Source organism: Gallus gallus, chromosome 3 (assembly GCF_016699485.2).
Source record: "Gallus gallus isolate bGalGal1 chromosome 3, bGalGal1.mat.broiler.GRCg7b, whole genome shotgun sequence".
Lineage (NCBI taxonomy): Eukaryota > Metazoa > Chordata > Aves > Galliformes > Phasianidae > Gallus > Gallus gallus.
In genome coordinates this window covers 102,551,264-102,576,715 of record NC_052534.1, presented here as the reverse complement: position 1 = coordinate 102,576,715, position 25,452 = coordinate 102,551,264, and positions in this window count along the sequence as shown.

Below are 25,452 nucleotides of genomic sequence, written 5' to 3'. Positions count from 1 at the left end.
AGTGGAGATTTTTTTCTTTTTTCTTTTTTCTTTTTTTCATTTTTCTTTTTTCTTTTTTCTTTTTTCTTCTTTCTTCTTTCTTCTTTTTTCTTTTTTCTTTTTTCTTTCTTCTTTTTTCTTCTTTTTTCTTCTTTCTTTTTTTTTCTTTTTTTTTTTTTTTCTGAATCAGTCTTTAAAATTCTCTTCTACAGTTATTTTTCATATGCATTAAAGAATTTGCAGTCTGTCTGCATTGGTTACAAAATTCCTTTGGGCTGCCTGGCTGAAAATTGGTAATGTAGAAAATTTAATTTAAAAAATAAATGTAAAATGAATGGATCAGGTACAGAATCCATAGATTTCTGGTGATTATGAAAAATCTCTCCTGTGACATTTGCATAGAAATGGCTGGAATATATATGTATTTGGAAACATAACCCATACTGTTCAGCATGGGATGTTTTATTAATCATAGTTCTTAAAGACAGTGAACATGGGAAGGGATAGATCAGGAAATAAATAATACATACAACAGAAATGGCTCTGAGATGAGTGGGTCTTCTCTTTATAAATATTACAAGCTTCCCACAATCCCTCAGGAAAGAACATGGTATTCAACACATTTAATGATGAGCAAAAGCAAAAGAAGAGCATTTTAATTTAACATGGGAGGTAGTTCCAAGTCTATCTTGGCTATCCTGATAAATGCATTACAGCCCTAATATTGTTATATAGAGAATTCTGGTATGTATTTATCCTTCATTACTGGAAACTGATTCATGCAGTAACAGCTTTGTACCATATTAACAGGGATGAAATTATATGACTTTGTGTGATTCATCAATATGAAATTAATAAGTGGCAGCAAAAAATTCTGTATCATACTGCTGCTTGATTCAATAACATCTGAGATAGTAGCATCCAGTACTTGCTCAGTAAGAGGTCATTTTTTGGGGAGCAGCAGGGAGGAATATATTTTTCATCTTGTATTCTTCTTTAGAAAGTGTGCATATCGCTTTGATAAACAAACATCAACATATGAAAATGGTTTTCAATTAAAAATCAAGAAAAAAATGTGCTAAAGTTTTCAAGAGCTTTGATGTGGTCACAGTCATGCCTCACTGACTGTATAGGATGACTCACTGCCTAATTTAGGTGTTCTGAATCACACTACCAGGGTCTTGAATGCATATTTTAAGCATTATAATAGCATCTACAATGTCTGGCTTAAATCCCTTCTCCAGAGAATAATGTTAAGTGTTTGAGCATAAGAACGTTGTTATCAAGTCAGGGCAAAAATCCATCTAGCTCCGTCTCTAACACTGACCAAAAACAGATACATAGGGAGGCAGATAAGAACAAGGTAACATATGGTGATACCTCTCTTGAACACTCCTTTGCAGCAGTGACTTGTGTCTCTGGGACTTCTTCAGTGAAAGATGATGCCTTTGTGCTTAATAGAATCCTGCCAATTTTACTTCATTAGCTTATCTTATTGCTTTAGAAACCAGTTAAGCTTTAGGCATTGGCAATATCTTGTGTCAGCAACACGTATGAGAAAGTATCTCAGCAGTGTCCTATTAATCTCTTACTTGAAAGTCTTATGTTATGGTCTTCATGTAGATTAGATTTTTTCTATTCAGTTCACCCACCCTACTTTACTACTGTTTTATAGATATTTGTGGCATGCTTCCCTTAGTGACTTCTCCAAGATGAAGAATGTTATTCTGTTTAATTTTTCATTATCTTTGGTCCTCCTCATTGCCTGTCTCTGTCTTTCCCAGTGCTACTGCATTCTTTTGGAGGCAAGGAAACACTGAATTATACGAAAGACGTCAGAGATATTTAAGCAGTGGTGTAATGACATTTTCTATTTTTATTTTTATTCCTTTACAAATAGTTCTTAATTCTGCCCTCTTTGAGCATCTATTAAACACTGAGATAATAGTTTTATAGATATACCTTATGTAACTTCAATATCTCTTTTCAAAACAGTAAGAGCTAGTTCAGAAACTGTCTCTGTGGATGTGAGATCATTTTGAGTGCATACTGAAGATTTCTTTCCCACAAATCTGCTTGCTTGTCACATCATTTTTACTAGTGAAGCAGAGCATGGACAGAACTGCTTTTTGCAGTTTGAAACAGCCCTACAGATTATAAGATAAATACTTTCCTTCAGTGGCAGGGTTTGTTCCTTTGGAGCCTAAAGAGTCAGAAAGATCCAAAATGAAATTTGCGCATCTGCAACAGAGTATGTGAAATGACTGAATGCCCCTTTGTGACAGAGTGATGGGAAAAGTAAACCAGGAGGAGTGGTTAAATCATTGAGATGGATATAGGGAAGGATCATCTTGCCATTTCTATTGTAACAAAGGAAGAGGAAGGAGTCATTGGAGCAGAAGAGGCAGACGTAGTCCATTTAAACTTGCTGAATCAAGTGGCAGAGCACAGAAAACGGGTTCTTACAGTCCCAATACCTTCTCAAAAAGCGAGTAAGTATCCATGGCTAGTCTGACCATGAATGACTGTGATAACACCTTATGAAATGGGAGAGGTATTACAAATATGGAGTAAGATGTGGTATGATGAAACCACAGATCTCTTACCATCATCATCCTGTTTTGTAATACTAATGGTTTTCTTCGTATGTGTTGATCAGCTATGAAATATATGCATCTTCAAACCCTGTGGCAGGGTGAAGAGGTTTTTCCTAACAGAAAATTAAAAAACATTTGATGATGACTATTACCAGAATGACTTATCCACAGTGAAAACAGAGGCTGGTTCTACAGCAATACTGCTGGGAAGCTTTACAATTTATCAGCTCATCAGGGTATTGAAGACTGTCGTTAACAGTGATCTTCCAAAGTCAGTGTAGCTTCTTCTTTCATCTAGAATTCCACAACTGAAGAATTTTAGTACTGAGAAAGGAAGCTGATAGAATCATAGAATCATAGGAATCACCAAGGTTCGAAAGGACCTTCAAGATCATACAGTTCAACTGTCCACTGACCACCAATATTTCCCCACTAATCCATGTCCCTTAGTACAACATCTCAGTGTTTCTTGAACACTTACAGTGATGGTGACCCAACCAACTCCCTGAGCAGCCCGTTCTAGTTCCTGACCACTGTCTCAATCACCGAAGGAGATTAGTTTGGTCAAGGAAGAAATTTTTCCTAATGTACAAACTGAATCTCCCCTGACACAGCCCGAGGTCATTACTTCTTGTCCTATCACTACTTATGTGGGAGACCGACACCTACCTAGCCACAACCTACTTTCAAAGAGTTGCAGTTAGAGTTAAGGTCACCCCTGAGCTTCCTCTTTTTCAGTCTAAACAATATCAGAGCTCTCAGCAACTCCTTATAAGACTTGTGCTCCAGACCCTTCGTCAGCTTCATTGCTCTTCTGTGGACATGCCCCAGGGCCTCAACATCTTTCTTATAGTGAAGGGCCCAAAACTGAACACAGTTCTCAAGGTGCAGCCTCACCAGTGCTGTATACAGAAGGATGATGACTTCCCTGCTCCTGCTGTCAACGGTATTCCTTATTCAAACCTGGATACCATTGGCCTTCTTGGCTATCTGGGCACACTGTTGTCTCATGTTCAGCTGGGTGTCAACCAACATGTCCAAGTCCATTTCTTCCACACAGTCTTCTAGACACTTTGCCCCAAGCTTGTGGCACTGTATGGAGTTGCTGTGGTTAAAGCAGCACTTCGTCTTATTGAACTTCATCCCATTGGCCTCAGCCCATTATCCAGCATGTCCAGATCCCTCTGTAGGTCCTTGCTACCCCCAGAGAGATTGTCACTTCCTCCTCTCTTGGTGTCATCTTTGAACTCACTGAAGGTACGCTTAATGCTCTTATTCAGGTCATCAATACAGATATTGAACAGGACAGGCCCCAGTATCAGCCTCTGATGAACACCACCCATGACTGGTCACCAGCTGGATTTAATTCCATTCACCACCACCCTCAGGGCCCAGCCCTCCAGCCAGTTCTGTAACTAGCAGTGTACGTGTCCAAACCCAGGGCTGCCAGATTCTTTAGGAGAACACTGTGGAAGACAGTGTCAAAGACTTTGCTGAAGATTAGGTAGACTGCATCAAAGGCCTTTTTATCTGTATTTCTCTCTGTAGGTGCAGCTTCAAATTGTGTCAACTGAAAAAAGTAAGTATAAAAGTATGTATTTAGCTCATATTATAGTGGGTGAAAATCCAGGCAGTGGAGCCTGGTGAATGATCCAGTCAGCGATCCAGTAGCTACATGTTGCACTTGCCCAAACTTAGGCATTTAGGGCTATTTGAGATGCTCTTAGGTGTCCAAAACATCTCTGGGCTGACAGACATGTCAAGTATGTCTGGGAGATTGAGAATCATTTACAGAAGAAACTGGAAGCTAGGTAAGATACCTTATAGTGCTTAACGTAAATCCTCACTCTGCTTAGGCTATTGAATCCCAGCCTTAACCCATATAATCTGAGGAAATTTAATAATGATTCAGCTTACTGTAAACTAGACATAATTCAAATGCTTGAAGAAATGTATTAAGTCATAGCAGAGGTGAGTTTGGCATCCTGCTTGGACACAAATCACTGCTCCTAAAGTCAAAGATCTAATGTAGGTCATATGTGTTGAACCTACTAATCCTAGACAGATTTTTTGCCTGTACCAGTTCTTCTCAAATGGCATTTTTACCTGTGTTCAGGAAATGGATTTGCACCTCTAGTAGCCTGTCAGCAGAATCTCCCTCTAAAAAACAATGACTGTATTGACCACGTCTCTATTGATTATGTGGCAGCTTAGACGCATAGCTCACCTCTGTGCACATCCCTTTAGACATCTGTATTTGATGTCTTCATTTTGAATTGAATCCATTCCTCTGTTCTGTCTTCCTGCATATCAGCTATTTCTCTTTACTATTTATAACCAGTGGTCTGCTTTTTATAGTAGTGAAATGGTTATATACAGTGTCATTTCTCTACAGAGATCTGCATTCAAAGAAGGACTTTAGCTGAAAAATAGCAACATATAAATTGTGGTTTTAGCCTTAAATTCAGTCCAAGACACCAGATACATCTCAGTTTTAGTTCATTTTCAACAGCTAATTCTGTATTACTCTGCCTATATGATAAACATGGTACCAATGAACCTCTACTAAGGTTTGAGAAGGATCGTGCACACATGAGCACACACAGAGCAAACCTATGTGCTGCTGACCTTTGGGTAATTAGGTTTTGAGAGCTCTTGTGTAGCTTTCCATAAACCATAATGAACTGCCCTCTGAGTCAGATGCAGATTTAAACTGCAAGGGTTACCCTGTCTGGCAAAACCTGGACTTATAGGGCATATCCCACAGCAGTGAATGATCTCAGCAGGCTTTGTCTGATATTATTTCTGAAGATCCTTTAGCAGATCTGAGAGCTGGTGTACATCCAGGAGAGTTTCCTTCAAAAATCAAGGGTCAGGAATGAGTAGTGATGTAGAATTTACATATTCCTGAATCTCACTAGCACTGGTTTGGCTATATTGCTCTTTCACCCATACTTTCAGATTCCTTTCTTCTACTCCTACCATATTTGTTTGGTTCTGATCTGCACACAAAATAACAGGCTGCTAAATGAACTCTTCAGCTCTGAGATGATTTCTTTTTCTTCCTCCTCTTCTGTTTCTCTGTTTCTCTCTCTAATCCAGTGAAAGGGTTTGTCTCATCCACACCGTTTTTTTGTTTGTTTGTTTGTTTAAATCAGGTTGTGAATTAGGTAGAAGAGTATGGATATTGTTGAGAAAATTACCTTCTATTTCAGCAGGAGGGAGTTGACTCCCACATTTATTGTGGATTAAAAGTCATACTGCCTAAAAAGGCAATTTTCTTTTCTAATCTTGAAACTCTTCCCACTAGTAGCAAACGTATTCAGATATACACTGAAATCAAATGAAACATTCAATTTTCTCTAGGTTATTTGTTTGGAAAGAGAACCTTCCTAAATTTTGTTGAGGACAAAAAAGATTTTCTTCTTCCCAAATTTCCAGCAGCTGTTCTACTTTTTTTTACAAGATTTCCACTGTTAGAGATTTTCTTGTAGGTAGGTATTTTAATTTAGAATAACTTTTGTATCATTCTAGATTTGAGGGGAAGAGGAACAAAAAAAGAAAAAGAAACAACAACAAAGAAATTGTCTCCTGCTGTCTATTGTATTTGCACAGTACCTAGGACCACAATACCCCAGTGGAAACACAGATTTATAAATATAAGCATCTTCACAAGAGCTTATGAGTTGTTCAGCCCACAGCTGAGGGGCAAGGGATACATGATGCAAATTATTTTCCAGTGTAACAGGTAAGGTTTCGTGAAGATGGTATCTCATGGATGGAGCAAGTGCCCTCTCTCCAACTCAACTGAGTTCATGGCATGCTGATACTGCCTTGTCAGCATAGAGAATTACACTGCAGACATGGCTTCACCTCTATGTGAATTCAGGTACAGTGTTATCTAGTTTTATACCATAGTTGAACAGTTTGGGGAGGTGTCACTATAGCATGAAGGAATTCCCAATTTTCTTATGATAAAAATAAATAAATAAATAGGGAGAAAGATGTCTGCATGTTTTAGTAAGGGATCCAGGAGATGAGCCTTCAACAAGAAAATCCTGTTCTATGTGTAAAAATCCGGAAAATTATTTGCGCCATTTTTTTCCATTTTTAATCTTGTTTATACTTGACAGTTACTAAAAGACTTAGCAGGGAGTAAGGGGAGGAACATAGAGAAGGAAATGGAGGAATAGCAGTATAGAAATGTATAAAACAAAAACCAAGAAAGAAGTTGATTCTTGAAATATATAGGTCACTCCAAAAAATAATGTCTCTTGGTTTTTTGTTTGTTTGTTTTTCCATGGCAACTGCAACAGATACAAAGAGCACAATAACATTTAATAGACCAAATTCTCAGCTACAAAACACTGTTTTTCAGCATAGTCACCGCCATTAGCTAATTTGCACAAATGAGCTGATCGTGACACTTTTCTTTCTGTGGTATGACAACTGTGCATGGCCGTCTGGAATGCGGCTTGTCTTTCATGCTGTTATCACCACTGCTGATATGCAGCACCCATTGCCTTGCTATGCTCACATCCACTGTTTGTTCTCCATCAACGTTCAGCAAATATTGGTGAATGTCGGTGAGTGCCATTTTTTTATGCATGGAGAAATTCAGTGACACAGCTTTGCTTCATAAACACTTGCATGTCAAACAACATCCTGTCAGATTTCCCCTGTGCTGCCATTTGTCATACTGCAACAAAATGTAATGGGAGGTTGGTGGGAAAGTTCAACCTCTACTGTCATACCATCAACATCCACCTCTGTTGTTGTGGGCCAGCATAATAAAATGGGAGGCATTACTTTCAGAGCAGCCCTCATAGTAATTCTCCATTTGGTGTTTTCTAAGGCTTGTACAACTGCAAAGTCTCATTTGCTCAGGACACTGCTCCCAAGCTTTGAAAATCACATGAGTAGACCCTTCATATCTGTTCATTTTTGCCTGGATTTACATTGTCCTCAAAAACTATGAAAGGAAATGTTTCAAAAATGCATAATTCTAATGGATTTCTGAGTGGTATTCCAAGGTGTCTGATGCTCCCCAAAATGGGGATGCATTATTAATTTTTGTTGCTAAGAAAAGTTATCATTTTAATTTTCTTTCATCTTCTGGAAAGCAAGCTAAAGGATAGTAAAAATGGGACTGTTGGGATAAAGCCTCAATAGAGAAAAATCCATTATATTTAAAAGGAGACACTGAACGATCAAAGAGGGTGCTAAAAGTGTCCTGCGGTACTTCAAAAGATGGCTCACTTAGAAAGTATTGATCATCTCAGGATAGAAGAGGGAAAAAATGGACAGTTTTTACTTAAGGAATTGAATAAACTGTTGTAGAGGTGAAGAAGCGAGTCTTTTAGGTTTCCATGCTCATAAATGTAAATTTGCAGCTATTTAGATTAATGTGTAAGTTATATATGACATCACCACTGATGTTTTCAATTGCAGTCCACTTTATTCAGTGAAGATTTTCTTTCTACTAGTGTTGTTAAACAGGTTTTTCCTTTGTTTCCTAATAATTTAAAGTACAGTATGCTGCATTTCATTTATGTCACATTTTGTAACAAATTTAAAGAGGATAACTTTCTGCTCTTGAACAAGAAGGACATAACAAGATCTGTAAGGTGAAATCAGATTAGTGACTGTAAGAAGTTGCAGTCATTACATACACTTGTTGTTTATATGTACAGAAATGCATAGAACTAAGTATCAGTTGTATATTGCTTATAATACTGTTTTTAATATTTAATTACATATACTGTAATGTAAAATCATTTGCCCTGAATTAAAAATGAGGAAAGAGGAAAGAGGAAAGAGGAAAGAGGAAAGAGGAAAGAGGAAAGAGGAAAGAGGAAAGAGGAAAGAGGAAGGGGATGGGGAAAGGAACGGGAAAGTGGAAGGGAAAGAGCATCCTTTCCTTTCCATCCGAACTGAAATAAAGTTTCAACTCCTCTCCTACTGCCCAGCATGACTCAACACAGTTTGAATCCTTATTTGCAATTATAGTGGATTGGCAACGGCTTTCTGAGTGGCCAGATGTTTGTTGAAACTTCATGGAGACCAAATGGTGGATATGAGAACAGTGAGGCAGTGGATGCAGTGAAAACAGTGCATTTCAGCAGTGATATGACAGTCAAGTTGCATTGTGGATGGCCATGCACAGCTGCCACACAATGAAATTAAGAGTATTGCCATCAGCTCCTCTGTGTGAATTGGATAATAGTAGTGTCTACATTGAAAAAAACAGTAGCTGAGAATTCATTCTATCAAACAGTGTTATTGTGCTTTTTGTATCTGTTGTAGTTTCCACTGAAATAAACAGGAGACATTTCTTTCATGGCAACATAAAATGTATATTCAAGAACCTCTTTGGTGAGGAAAAAAAAAAAAAGAGAAGAGAAAAGAAAACAAAAGAAAAAAGAAAAAAACAAAAAACAGCCAGGATCTTTAATATAGTCTAATTTCCACAAATATTTGCTAAAATACAAACTGAACCTGTGAACTATCAGGGCAGCTACTTGCTTTAGACTTTCTATGTACATAGCTTGAATATTTAAAATGAGAAGTGCTTATAATATGTGGCATTAAATTAAAAAAAGAGAGAGAGAGAGAGAGAGAGAGAGAGATTAAAGCTTTCAACAACTGCTTTATTAAGAAAATAACCCGTGGCAAGTGTTGATCTACTTTTTAACATTTCCCAAAATAATGTCATTAAAGCAGTATTTAATTAAAAAACAGTTTGTGTATGATGATTTTCAATACTGAATTTAGATTATTTTTTTCTTTTTTTTTCTTTTTTTAGTGTAAAGGGAGTTATAATCAGCATGTTACTACTCTACTGTGTTTTCAGTGCAGATTTTTTTTTCGCTGTCAAAGACTGATTTTTTTAAGTGAAGCATTTGAATTATCTTTTTAAGAATATGGGAGCTACATATGTTAAGCATTCACAAAAACAGATTTATGCTTTTCAAATTCCTTAAATTTCAATCTGATATTAAGCATGAACAGATCTAAAGATATGCAGTTGAAGAAAGAGACTTCTTGTATTTAGGACAATGTGCTCAGTATCTCTCAGGTTTATATAATGCTAATTGTGCTCGCCATTGTTGCAGTTATTTATTGTTTTATTGCATTTCACACAGCCTCATGAGTATATTCTGACAGTTATGTACTGCTGGAAGACAGACTGCCTTCAGAAAGGCTTGTATTCTAAATAGTGTAACAAAAGAAATCAACATACAGGAAGGGAATACGAGCAGAAAAAAATAGCATACAGAAAACTAAATTTGTAGGCTTGGTTTTATGTCACTCACATGAGAGGGAAAACCTGAGTTCTGACCTGTTTTCCAGATTTTTTCTGTATTTACAAAAAGTAGTAATTGGCTGAAGTCTATAAACATGCTGGGGAAGAAATGAAGTTTCTCCATTTTTGCAGGTGAACATTCTGTAGATGACAGTCCTAACGCACAGCACTGCTCTCATTCTCTCCCTTCCCTTTAGCTTAAAGTGTTACATCCCATTCTTCCTCTCAGTTTTCTGTACATGAACAGACTTTAGCTTTTATTTTTCCTACTTTTTTTTTTTTTTTCAATCTCTTCCTGACAGACAGAAGGAAAGGGAGAGATGCATTCCAATATAGAGAATAACCACACCAAAAAATGAGAGTGAACACTTGGCACCCAGTAGACACCTAGGAGAAAATTTGGTCTGTTCTTTACCTCTGCCTGTACAGTAGCATAAATTGTAATTGAATTCAAAAGTAGACATCTATCAGCATATTTCTGTTAAAAAGCTCTGATGGGATCACACACAATACCTTTCTCTTAATAATACATTCCTACCCTACAAAGCCTGTCAGTCTTCTCTGGAGATAGGCAGTTCACCAGATTTACTTTCAGTTATGTTTTTTACATTCCCCATCTCATTAGAATAACAAGGAAATGTATTGTCATGATTCACAGTTTCTCAATGATCTATATGAACTGAAAGATATTTGACTTTAGCTTTCTTCATCCTCAACTACCCAGTTTGAAACCTGTGATACCAAGCCTTATCTGTTCATCCTATGCTAGAGTTCATTGGCTTGTTTCTTATGTCCCAGCAACCATTCACAGCTCCAGCTGTGCTACTTTTCCTAAGGTGATGTAATGTACTAAGGGCAAACTTTACATATGCTCTTGTCATTATCTGTCTGTCAGGTCAGAAAAACTTGAGCTGCAGCTTGTCTGTATTAAATAGATACATAGAAGTATTAGTACCAGGTCTAGAAGCAATGCTGTAATTTCAAGCAGGAGGTCACTTTTCTCTGTATGCAAAAACCATGGCAACTACAAATTCTTGCCTTTTCAGTCATTGATCACAAAGGAGATTTTGAATTTTTTTTACAGAATCATGGATACTTAAGGTTGGGAGAGACCTCTAAGGTCATCTAGTCCAACTGTCCACTTCCTACCGCCAATATTGTCGACAGTATTTCCTACTAGGGATACTGTGGCAGAATTTGAGTCCCAGATCATTACACAGGAAAGATATAAAGTGTCCTGATGGAAATTACTGTAACTCAAATAATGAAAGTCTTTGTTAATGTTGCATGCTGGTTAAGTGGGTCGTGAATACAGCAACAAATCCTTCCTACAGCTGTGCGACATTGACCCACAACAATTCTTCTCTTTTTGGATCTTCATGCATGCAATTTCTCTTTCTGCTTTGTGTATTACTTAATAGTTTTATCATTGTTATTATTTGTATTTCTGGAAAAGTAGTTGTGTAGCTGATATGCTAGAAATAGGAAGGAAAGTTACATGCTTCATTCTCTTCTATATCACTATGTGACTACTGATTTCAGTGGATTTAGTCCTGAGTAACGGTAGTTTAAACAACAGGTAAACATATAATCCATCTACAGTGTTGTAATCTGGGATGCAGTGATCGATACCCTTAATACAGACAGGAATGAGAGTTGCAAACCATGAACTCCCTCAGAGAAGATGACGTATTTTCCTTTAGTTTGTTCAGACTTTATTTTCCTGTAATGCAAGGTTAGGCTATGCAAGGAAGTGCTATAGTGGGCTCTAAATCAGCTTTCAAAAGTTCTATTGACTGTTGTCTTTAAAGTGGTGGGTAATTTACTTTCCTTTCTGCAGCTTGGTGCTGCATCTCTTGATTTGCTTTTTCTTGCAGGAGAAAGGGTGAAGTGCAAAGCCAGTCTTTGGCAAGTAGTTCACTGCTGTTCTAGTTCTTTGTTCGTATTGTTAGCAAAAGCAGCGTGACCTTACATAATGTGACACATGATAGAAGAAGTAATGTGACAAGACATATCAGACAGGCAGTGCTGCACACAAGATATATGACACATCTCATCCGAAACAAATATTGCTTTTAGCAAAGATAGTACTTTAGAAGGCACTTTACTTCTCTCTCTATCCTTTAGACCATTGATAGATATGAAGGTCATTACCAAGGCTAAACCTCTGTCCTGAATGATACCAGAATTGCAACAAATTGTTGAAGATAATTTTTTAAATTAGATGTTTGAGATAAAGCCAAAAACTGAATGGTCAGAAAGAGAAGACAGTAGGATTTTTTTCCCCCATTCGCTGTCAAATCATCCGTAAAACTAATAGCACAAGGCAACAGTTGTTGCCAATTAGAAATAATACAAATGAGATTTCATTAATTTGCGTCATAGTAGTTGGGAGACCACTTGTGATACATTGAGTTCTGTGAAGTAATAAAAAGCCACACTGGACTTTAGAGCATATATTACACCGTAGATTTGTAAACCACAGCTTAAGTTTGTTCAGAATTTGTTATTAAAGTTATTCAAGCACAGTAGCTGTAGTCTAAGTTTTCAGAATAAGTACTATAACTTAATTAAGTACAATTAAATTAACTGATATCAAATGAGACCAAACTCCACTGACTGTCTTTTCAGCTCCTGCACAGAAACTTCTATACCTGAGAAGAGTATTAAAATAGAATAATTATTCAGATCCTTTTGTATCACTTGAAATTTATGTGTAACACCTTCTTACTAATAATGACCCAGAGAATCAGTGATCAAATCTAGCATAATATTATATACACTGGTCTCCATTTAGATCAGATCACAGTGAAGAAACCAAGGGCAGTAGTGTTGATAGAGGTCGGGGAAAACTATGTGGACAGCTCGACAACATAGTATTTTGGTCATCTGCATTGTATGTTATGCAAATAACTTGGCTGCTGAATAGGTCCTGCCCAGAGGGTGAGTTAAATGAATAGGACATGGAAAGAAAATGGACATGGCATGAGAAATAGCTGAATGTCACATAACAGTGAAAGAAACTGACAAAATCAACAGATAAATCCATAAGAAATAAATGGAAACCACGTATGGTTAAGGGAGAGTTAAACAAGAAAAAGCCAGACCAAAACACTGGAGATCAAAACACTGGAAGGTTAAACCTTAGAAGCACCTGAGTTAACATATGAACACTACCATGCATGGTTGGGATTACTTAGATAAAGCTATGAGAAATATCAACACCCATAAATATAGGTTTGCAGTTTCCCAGTGCTTCACTTCAAACAGTTTTTTATTGTTTTGAATAGGACATTAGCTGGGATTGGAAGATATGGATATGAATTCTGGCCATAAATGAAAGCTATGGGACTAATGTTTTACTCACTGGTCTCATTTCTGCCTTGCCTGCTTCTCTGAAAAATATTGGATGTATCATCTTGCCTCCTGACCTCAGCTTGCCTTACTTGTTTGGAGACAATCATACAAAGCTTTCACTGAGGAATGTCTTCTGATTTAAGGGGTGAGAATCAGCTGTAAATAATTTAAGTAACGTTATGTGCTGATATACTTATTGCTATTTAATTTTCCCATTAAGAAAATGGCATGCTTGGGTGAAAAATGGGGAGCATTCTTTATTAGCTAACATTTGGCAGTTCTTTATTAAATGAGACCTCATCAGGATGACCTTTTTCAGATACCAACACTGTTTAGATAATTTTTCAAAATGCAAACATATTAGGAGAGAGATTATGCACAGAAATCATTCTAGTTGGATTAAAAGATTTACAAAGGAGCAGTATTGAACAGGAAGAGAGACATAAAGTTGTTACTTTCTTTCTACGTGTGCTGCTGCTATCACTGGTTTCTCAAATTCCTGTGTGTTACATAAAGAGTACAGAAATATACTCCAAATGTCTGTACTGCTAGAGAGGACAAAATTTCAAGTTGGATATTAGGAAAAATTTATTCTCAGAAAGAGTGGTCATGCATTGGAACAGGCCACCCAGAGAAGTGGTGGAGTCACTGTCACTGGAGATTTTCAAGAAAAAGGTAGGTGTCACACAGTGACATGGTCCAGTGGGGCATGATGGTGAGGGACTGATGGTTGGAGTAGAAGACTGTACTGATCTTTCCAAAGGTAACGAGTCTATGATTTAGTCCTTCTGCATGTTATGCCTTTTTGAATTATTTACTGTTTATCTCCCTGTGGTTAAATGGTGAAAATTCATTGATTTAACTGAAGATGCTCCCCGTTTGCATCAGAAAATGTGATAAAAAGAATTGGACTTTTGAATTACTGTCCTCATATTAGCTTCTTAATTTTGCTCAAGAAAGTATATACCAAGCAATAGTGCATAATATCTTCCAGAATATTTAAAAGAATTGCAGAATGGCTGAAGTTAGGAGGGACATGTGACCTCTGTAGGCCATTTGACCCAATCTCCCAGATTGAGCAGGGTCACATAAAATCAGTTGCCAGGACCATATCCACATGGCTTTTGAAAATCTCCAGTATCTCTGGGCAGCCTGTGCCAGTACCCTGCCACCTGAACAGTACAGAAGTGCTTCCTGCTGATCAGAGGGAACCTATGTGTTTCAGTTTTTAACTGTTACCTCCTGTCCTGGCACTGAATGCTGTTGAAAAGAGCCTGATTGCATCTTCTTTACACCCTGCATCTTTGATAAGATCCTCCTGAGCCTTTTCTTCTTCGTAGTGAAAGGTCCCAGCTCCCTCAGCCTCTCTTCATAGGAAAAGTGCTCCAGGCCCTTCATCATTTTTGTGACCCTACAGTTGGGTTCTGGGCAGTATGTCCATGTCTCTCTTGAACTGAACTCAGCATAGAACACCAAGTGTTGCCTAACCAATGCTGAGTAAAAGGGAAGGATCACCTCCCTTGATCTGCTGGTGATATTTTACTAAATGCAACCCAGAATCCCATTCATCTTCTTTACAGCAAGGGCACATTGCTGGTTTATGTTCCAACCTGGTCTTTTTCAGTGTTTTCCATCTGGGTACTTCCAACTTGTGTTGGTGCCTGGTCTTACTCCTTCCCAGGTGCAGGACTTTGCATTTCTCCTTGCTGAATTTCATGAGGTTCTTGCAAGCCTGTGTCTCCATGTTTGTCCAGGTCTCTCTGGATGACAGCACTAACCTCTGACATATCAACAACTTCTTCCAGTCGAGTGCCATCCGTAAACTTGCTGGGGATACACTCTGCCTCATTATCCAGGTCATTAATGATGTTAAACAGGACTGGATCCAGTATGGACTCCTGGGTTAAATCACTTAATAACTATCCTCCAACCAGACTTTGTGCCACTGATCACTGTCCCCAGAGTCTAATCATTCAGCCAGTTTTCAGTCTGGATCACTGTCTGCCCATTCAACCCATATATTTCTATACTGGAATAAAGATACTACAGGATATAAGAAACTGTACTGACAATTTTATCATTAAGCCAGTTCTCCAACTCTAATATTTGTGGTGTCTTTTTATTTTTTTCTTTCCCTGTGCTTTCTTTTCCCTTCTTTAGTTCTTAAATACTCTCTTAGAAGGTTTTGTTTTGGTTATTGCTAGAATCAATTGAGTAATGGGGAAAAAAAAATAAAAAATAAAAGCCAAGAATAGAGTTAGAATTCAGTGTTCAACGAGTATGGAAAGTTGATTAAACTTTACAGTCTTATATCATATTTGTAGTTCCTTTTTCTAAACTCAACTCTCAAACAATGTGAAAGGATGAGGAAACAGCCACGTATACTTCATTTCTTCAAATTCAAGGCATAGGGGTTATGCCTTGGGTAGTACATACCAGATCGCAATATGTATTATAGCATCTGTTTTCACACAAGTTTTGCACTTACTGAAGAATTCATTTTCCTGCATGTTAATTCCAGTGCAATGAACTCCAGGAACTACCTACCGAGAAAGACATTTCCAGTGTGAATAGACAATAGCGTGGGTTGCTTTGGACCTGACTTGGTTTGCTCTTGACATAAATGTCAAACTGAAGCACAACCTCTCTTCTTGAATCTCAGGAACCAAGAGTTATACAGCCTGACAGCTGGCAGTCTGATTCACTGTCTCAAAAGTTGTTGTGAAGTGGTGGCTTTTATTTCTCTTTCTTTTCTTTTCTTTTCTTTTCTTTTCTTTTCTTTTCTTTTCTTTTCTTTTCTTTTCTTTTCTTTTCTTTTCTTTTCTTTTCTTTTCTTTTCTTTTCTTTTCTTTTCTTTTCTTTTCTTTTCTTTTCTTTTCTTTTCTTTTCTTTTCTTTTCTTTTCTTTTCTTTTCTTTTCTTTTCTTTTCTTTTTCTTTTTCTTTTCTTTTTTTTTTTTCTCTTTTAACTGCTGTCTTGCATCTTTTTTCTTAGCTATATGGTATTTTGTCATTTGAAAACTGAATGACACATTAATTTCAAGCTAATGGGAAACTTTCAACTTGAAATATAGTCAATTTAAAGGAAGTTAAATGCAGTTCCTGCCAGTGCATTTACCTTGAGACATCCTGCCAGTGTTATACTTTTGCATTCATATTTTCCTGTCTTTAAACCATATTTTTTTTCTCTCTCTTGCTATGTGAAAGACAAAGTCACTGGAGGATGACTGTGACAGAATGAGTGACTATACAAAAGATGTCCACAGAACTGTCTCTATTCCACAAAATGCAAGCTGAAAATTTTGCACATTTTTCCTTTTAAAATGGAAATTCACATAACATGCAAATAGGCGTTCCAGTTTCTAAAATCCCCTACTGTTCTTGAAGAGGTTTCTTACAAAATTTAAATATAATTTTGCTTATTTTAAAGAAAGAGTTCTGTAAAAACTCAATTGCAGTGGATCAGCCTCTGTACCAAAACTCTGTGTCCAACACATGGATGTGAGCAAGAAAGGTAGATTACCTAATCTCTTCCAATATCTGGCAATAAAAAGTAGTACTTCTGATAATAGTGACTAAAATATTTTTAGAATGGAGTATGATTTTTTTTGCTAACATTATGCCTTTAATTATTTAAGCATAACGTATTACCCTTGGCTCAGTAGCACTGGCTGCAGCTAAGAACAAATGAGTTCCTATCATCTGAGATATATTCCTCCCATTTTCATGGTTTTAAAGCCATGAGAATTTCTGTTGTTTTTCAGTGCAGAGAATTCAGGAGCCACCACCAAAACACTAACCTAAATTGCTCTTCACAGATTGGTACTTCTCTTCAGGGATTCATTTAACCTGAAGATGACACACTACTCACAGATGTACAAGTTTTTGCTTGGCTGTTCTAACTTGAATTCCAATATGGCCATAAAGCTGCCTCTTTGCAACTATTAGGGAATACTGCTGAAGCAGTCAAAAGCCATTATCTTTACCAGGTAATGGAACAAAGGTCATGTGTCCCATGATGAATACAAGCAGTTACCATTTATTTTATATTTTATTATTTCTCAGAGACAATGTTTACGGACTCCTAACAGATTTTACTGCACTGGGCACATTCCAGCAAGTTGAACTTGCCAACAACTTTCTGTTCTTCTAAATCTTACCTATCCCAAGTCAGGATATCAGTGCTACATTTCAAATGTAAACTCTTATTTTTCTCAGATTTTCATGACTTCTGACTGGGATAAACTGTCCAACAATACAGCACAAATCTCTTCTAGGTTTTTTTTATCTATCTAGTGTAGATACAGACATGGTAGGGTTATGGGTTGTTTGACAGCTTATGCCTCAGAGTATGAGATGTTTAAATCTGTAAGAAGAAAATAAGTTAACAGAGAGAAATGTATTTGCATACAGGCATAAACTAGTGGTAACATGAGTTCTAAAGTTTAAGATATGCTACAATAAATCAATAATTTTTGTAGCATGTCAACACGTCCTTTTTCAAAACTATTTCTATATCACACATTGGAAATTACCTGTCCTACTTCCTTATCCCTCTGAAAATGAGGAGAGCATTCTGACTTTAGCTACTAGACTCAAATCATACTCATTTTGAATTTCACTGAGGATTCCTCCCAACAAGTACTTTAGTATATCTGGGCAAATCATCTCTCACATAACATTACACATGTAGTGCACAACAATTTGGGGAATTTATGTAGCTTTATTTTCACTTGCTTAATGATAGCTAGTGTGGTGCTTTGTAGGGTTTTTGTTTGTTTGTTTGTTTGTTTGTTTTTGTTTTTAATTGATTTCATCTGTTTTTTTGCTCTTTAAATATATTCAGCCACTACTTACCATATATCAGCGGTTATCTCATGATCTAATCTTTTCTAGCTCAGGGCAATAACGCATTTTACTACATTTTCTTGATTCTAACAAAGACCCTAGACAAGAACAGATGATTCATTATTTCTAGGTGTTTTGTTTTCAACTGAGCTCAGGAAAATATAGTAGACTTGGAAGACAAAACTCTTTGTCAGGGTGAAATTCCTGTTGATTCATCTGACACTCCTTACAACCAACTTAAATGCTGGCAGGGTGGCTTTAAGCAGAAGAAGAACCTGGAGTGAACTGACAGTCAACAAAGATGTAAATCTTTACCACTGGATCATATCAATAGATAATATTATTTGTGCCAGGGGGTGATGAAAACATTGAAGGGACATTACAGGTTGTAAGTTGCAACTATCTCTAAAGATAGGTCCAGATTACAAAAATTAAGGAAGTACTTGTATACATAAGCATTCATTATTTGAAAGAGTTATGACTTTCAGTCCACAATGTCATGTCTCTTGAGATGTTTACTAAAGCTAATTTAAAAATAAAGCCACACATTTTAATGCACCTGAGGATACCATTGGCCTTCTTGATCACAAGGGCACACTTTCTGGCTCATGGTCAAGCTGTAATCCACCAAGATATCCATGTCCTTATTCTCAGTGCTACTTTCCATCAGGTCAGCCTCTAATCCGTCCTAATGCATGCAGAGTTATTCCTCTCCAATTGTAGGACTCTACACTTACCCTAGTTGAACTTCATAAGGTTTCTCTCCACCCAGCTCTCCAAGCTATAAATAATTGAACAATTGATACAGAATGCTTTTCAGACTATTATTTTCTTTCAAGATTTTGAATTTTCATTCAAATTTTCGTTTTCTTTTTTCAGAAGTTCTGATACAGGAAGAATATTGTGTCCTAAATAGTTTTATTGTATTGTCTTCTTTTTCTGAACATGAAATATGCTATCTTTCATAGTTTGACCACTTATTTCTCTTAATTGCTGACTTCTTTGCATCATTCTAAGTAGTTACCTTCTAAGTAGTTATCTTCTAAGTAGTGAGAGAATGCAAGGATTCTATAAATTCTTAGAACTTCTAGGTAGTGAGCAAACCTTATTTTGGTTAAATAACTGTGTTCAATTCACAGTAAATAATCCAAAATCATTAGTTTCAGTTATCCAAAAAGAACCAAAAACTATCCTTTGAGCTTGCTTAGAATGCAAGTGTAAGTTAAAGTGCTTATGGTTTTGTCTGGCTCCTACAAGTTTAGAGATGTTAAATAATGGAAAATTCACTCTCAGAAAAACATTAAAATCTTTCATACAGATTGGATCTACTAGGAGCACAGGTATTATTTGGCCAAACCAAAATATACATTTCTGCCCAGATGTTTTGTGACTATTTCTACTCTTCCTACATCTCTAATGGGTAGTGTTTTGGTGGATGATGAACAGCAGCTATCTTCATTCTGCCTGAGAATGCCATCAAGTTCACCAAATTTTTACTGCACTTTTACTGCAGTTTTTCTAAAAGGGAGGAGAGGACTGTGTTTTAGCTACTTCTTTTTCCCCAACATCCGTCTTTGCTCTATTTTGACTTTTTTTTTTTTTAACAAATTTTTGTTAAATATTTGTTGAATGATCTAGCTGTACCTAGAGCTCTAGCTACAGGCTTCCTAGCATTCGTATACATTTCCATCTTCATATCACTGGAACTTTCTTGTTTACTGTATTGATTGCTGTCCCCTGACTGCTTATTCTTTTATTTTTTTGCCATGCAATCTTTCATAAAAGTATATTGCTGAAATCCTATATCTGAGTTTCTGTTTGAAGCATGAGCTTTTTTATGTCATTCCTGAAGAAAGCTGATCTGGAGACTTTTACAGCAGGAAAGTAGATTGCAATAGTAGTGAGAAAGATGGAAAGAGACACTTTGTTAAAATTCTTCCCTTTCCCAGGCTGAAAAACCCCAGCTTTCTCAGTGTCCCTTCTTAGGACAGTTCCTCCAGCCCTCTGATCATCCTCATGACATTATCTGGACCCACTCTTAAGAAGTGCATGAACTTCTTGTGTTGGAAACCCCAGAGGAGTATGCAGTACTGCAGGTGGGGCCTCTTGAGAGTAGAGCAGAGAGGAGCAATCACACCTCTCTCCCTGCTGCCACACCTCTTTTGATTCAGTTATCTTTCTGGGCTGCAAGCACACATTGCTGGCTTGTGCTCAATTTCTGAGGAACCAACCCTCCCAAACCCCAAATCCTCCTATTCAGAGCTGCCCTCAGTGCATTCTCTTCCCAGCCTGTATTTGTGCTTGGAACTGCTTCGACCCAGATGCAAGGACTACTTACAGTCAGGACCCAATCAGGAGTATTTACAACACTGAAGATTATAGATTAACAAATGATATCATTTTAATGTCATTTTAATTTTAATCCAACACATGGAGTATTTCTCAGTTTCAAGTCTCCTTGAAAAACATAATTAATGTGAAAAAAATCCCAGTGCAGCTTCAATCTCCCTAGGTTTTCTAATTAAAATGCTGACTCATGGACTATACTGGTGCATTTACAGTAAGAAAAATCAAGAGTAATTCAATTGGTACTGATTTACACAGTTCAAGTTTACAGTGGTGTAAGCAAGAACAAAAACTCTTCCAGATTCCTAATGCACTTTGTTTTATGTAAGCCTTGACACACACTAAGTAGATCTTTCTTTCTTAGTCATTTTAGAATATTGCAGCAGCATACTTTTCTACAGGAACCATAAATGTTTTTAAATTGTAATTGAGAAGCATTGTTGAAATAAAGAAACATACAACACTCCAAATTCAGTGATTCTTTGGTTTAAGTTAGAAATGCACCATCACTGATCATGTGAAGGATGTGTTGCACACAGGTACTTCTGTTACTGATCAAAACATGTTCCAGCTTCCTACTTAGGACCAACCAATGTGATGAGGTTAATCGAGTCTTAATGAAAACTATATTGTTTGTGTGGGAAAAACATAACGGGGAAGAGGACATCCACTGCAACCTGTACATCTGGAACTCCTATGGCCTCATCTTCCCCTTTTTTTTGTCCTCTTCTCCCAGCTTTTCAACATCAGAGCTGATAGAAGAATTAGCTCCTCGTGGATATGAACTTGCCTCAACTTACTTTGCACAACAGAGGCACTGTAAAGCTAAAAGACTGATAGTAACAGTCTACTCAGTAAGATTATATCTATACTAGCAATACAGAATTGCCTGAGACTGTTCCCTGGCTTTCAGGCTGACATTTAGGAGTGACCCATGTAGCCTCTTCCTCTCAGCCAGCATGGCTGTAACTGCTTTTCCTGTCAGTGTAATCCTGGCACAAGGTAATAATTTCTCAGACACCCTCAAGTTCATCAGATAGTGATTCAGTAGACATCTAGGAACAACACGTGGAAGCTTCTCAAATATCACGTGGAACCTATGTGTGGGCAATAGTTCAGGGTCCTCATAGTTGGTCTGTAGGTTTTACTCAGTGTTATTTAGATCTCCACTGACTGAACTGGAGGCTTAGAAACCTACGTTGTCATTCAGTTATCAGTATAGATATCTAGTGTCAGGTTATCTCCAGATCTCTTGCGTAGGTATCATAACCTACAAGAGGCTAGAATCTTCTGGAGAAAAAGAAGACAAACAGCATCAGGCTGCTAAAATGACACTAAACTTTTCTTTTTAGGTAACTAAAACTTTGAAAATCCTTAGTCTTGATTTGAATCCTGCCTTTGTGCACTATTATGACGAGTGATTTCAAAATATAGTGATAAAATACATTCTAACTTTAAATATAGTGATTTTTATTATTATTATTATTTTCTTTGTGGAAAGATAATACTCTGCATGAGTATTAAGTGGCCTCTAAATTCAAATAAAACAAAATTTAGAATCCATATATTAATGACCAAACTGAAGTAATGTAATGGCTGGCTGTGGTAAGCTACCATTATATTTCATCTTATTGACTAACTTCAGACCATGAGTGTCAAACTGCTTAAGTAAAGATTTTGCAGCCTATATCATCAAAGTAGGAAAAAATGTTTTTATTTTTTAAAAAAATCTTTACTCTTTAATACTACTTTATATTTCTGCGCATTAATCTTAGCCACTAAATTAAAATAATCTGCCGCATACTAGAAGTCATAAGTCATTCTTAGAGATATTATTGCACACCTTCAAAGCTTGAGACTAAATATGAGCACCATATAACTGATAGTGGATCAATAATTTCATAATTACTTTTTTTTTTTTTTCCAGAAGGCTTTATTTACTTAGCACAAGGAGTAAACCACATGCATATGTTCCTGCTTTCGCTGTACTTTTTATTTACCAGAGGGGACAGAGCTTTTTTATTGTGTTCTCATACACAAGGTTGTTGAAAGAGATTGAAAGATGAAGGAAGAGGAGATCATGAGAAATGAGAAGGATTATAAAAGACTTAGAAATAAGCTTCCATTTCATTGAAACAGGTAGCTATATTATTTGGCTTTAAGGAAGTTTTAAACCCTTATCTTAAGGATCCTTGTCGACGTAAAATGAACTGATGTTACAATGATTCAATACTGTGTTCAGCATTTCTGAGCTTGAGTGCTCTGCATTCGTTGTCTGTGTCATGCTGGGCTGAGAGATAATAAGAAGCAAGTGAGAGACCAGCATCCACATAGAGGTGTCCTAGTGACAATTTTCTGAACTCTCTTTTTGAGCTTTGAGTAAAAAAAAACAAATAATGGAAACAGTGGAGAGCAGTGGAAAATGGAGAAGCTGGAAATTAAAAAAGCTAGAAGTAGTGAATCAGAAACAAGAGAAAGGGAAGCTTGAAAATGTCAAGGGCAGTGAGATGAATGGAGGATGTGCAGGTTCTGAAAACCTCTGTTTACCATAGCCAAATACACAGGGTAATTTCATGCTAAGGAAAACGTTATGCTGTTAATTTTTTGGAGGATATGCCTAGCTATGCTTGGTGCATCTCCAGAGATCTGTTCATAACAATGCTACTTTACAGTTCTGCTTCAGCTCCCTATTCTCAAATCAGAGTCACATCAGTAGATTAGTTTTGTACCCACTCCCATCTCATTTCCCTTGGTACCCTTTGGTGAACTCCAGTGATTATGAGGATAAGGGATTATTTACACACACTAGATTCAGGCAGAAATCAGGTTTGCAAACATTTATTTTATGGTCTGCAAATTCATTGCCTTTTGTGACTTGCATTAACCCAAGTAGTGATTAGCAGTCATGTTATTAACCTATTATACAACCTATTATATAGATAATATCAGTCTAGCTGATACCTAAAAGCTTCAGCCTCATTTAGCATACTTTTTTTTCCCCTAGAAATGTGTTAAAAGTGTTTGAAGGATTTTAAGAACCTCTGTAAATTAACCAGTCAAAAAATGTTTGCTGCTTTCACTGCGGGTCTGATGACATAAGTAAAAAGAGAAATGCGCATTTAGCACTTCTTTATAATTACTAAGAATGAAAATTTTCTACCAAAAGATTGATTTTGGTAGAATTTTCTACCAAAAGAGAAGGAGCTACCTTTAATTAGGTAGATAGGCTTGGAAGAAGACAGATAGGTAAATTAGCAAGAAACAAACTTACTGTTCTACATATACTACACAGTGCAAGACTGTGTCTTGATCTGAATGAATTATAATCTTGTTTAATCTTTTCTGATGGGCAGCAAATTTGCTGGGGAAAAAAAAAAGAAGTATGATTACTAGTCACAACCTACTTTGAGAATTAAAATCTTGAGTTTGAGTCAAAGTATTTTCTCATGTCTTTTTTCTGTAACAAGAGAGTGGTGAGGTGCTGGAACAGGCTGCCCAGAGAGGCTGTGGATGCCCCATCCCTGGAGGTGTTCAAGGCCAGGTTGGATGGGGACCTGGGCAGCCTGGTCTAGTATTAGATATGGAGGTTGGTGGCCCTGCCTCTGGCAGGGGGTCTGGAGATTCACGATCCTTGAGGTCCCTTCCAACTCAAGCCATTCTACGATTCTGTGATTCTATGTTTATGAGCTCCACTGGAGAAAAGCAAGAAAGCTTCTGAACCATTTATAATATATTATTAAATAACAAATATTACCATCTGGTTGTTCTGACGGAGTATGAGAAATACGAACAAGCAGTTCAGAACCAGTCAGACATGGAATGGTGTATTCCCTCTTTCTATTTCTCTGTTTCTCTTTTCTCAAATTGCTTTATTTGGTTATTTTTAGTAGCTTAGTGTTTGTTTTAAAACTGCAGAAGGAGCTGAGGAGGAAAGATTCTTGAAAATGACGTCCATGTTTTGAAACAGCGAAACTTTACATTTTCAGGTTCAAAATTTCAGCTTTAAAAGGAACATAGTCTGCAGTGTAAAGCAGGAAAAGTTAAAAGCAGACATAAGAAATAATCTTAAACATTACTGAGTTCCAGTTTGCATTTGAACCTGTGCCTCAGGCTTTCATTTTATATTTAATTCTGTTCCCTGGTCTAATTGCTCCAAAGAAGCACTGATGAAAGCCAAAGACAGAGACCTTATAACAGTAAAAAATCTGTTTGTGGTTATACCTACCAGTTAAATAAATCCCTCTGCATGAAACCCATTTGTTTTGAACTCCTGAGGTAACAACATGTTTCAGGTCCAGAATGTTCTCAGAGGTTGCTGCTGGATGTTGTCAGTGGGATGTTACTGCTCCTGACCCACGCCTTTCACCCTGCTTGCATTTTCTCTCCAGTTTTCTCCATGTACATGCATGGAGTGAACTTGGTATAATTGGTTTAAGGGATACAAAGTGGATGATCTTGTTTCTTTCCCAGGATTGTATCTCATCTCCAGAAGGAAAGCAGCCACACATGATCCATGATGAGCTTCTGCTTCTACTGAAAAAAAATACTTCAACCACTTTTTGATACCCAGGACACCTGAACTCTAACACAGAGTGCATGGGGCAATGAACCCTTAAGGCTTCAAGGAGAATTGAAAGACCTGACTCATGTTCCTGATCCTACAGCTATTTTGCCAGTTTTGAGCAAGATCTGAATTTTCTTTTCTCTCCACAAAATGGATTATGTCAGGAATTTCTTGTCATCAAGGCATGTTATGTGACTAATTAACTTATATTTGCTACGTCTTTTTATGGTTCTTGTATGAAAAACCTTACATAGCTGTTGTAATGAGTTCACTCTCTTCCTATCAACTGCAAATGAAGCAATGGCTGTTTTAATACTGAAGCATATTTCTACTCTTAATTATGGGCTCGATTATTATCACTCTCAGCCCAGCTTGAAGGTACTCTCTTCTCTGCAATATCCATTTCTCAGGTTTCTGCTGTTAGTTTCAGCTAATTTATTTTTGTAATTGGAAAGGA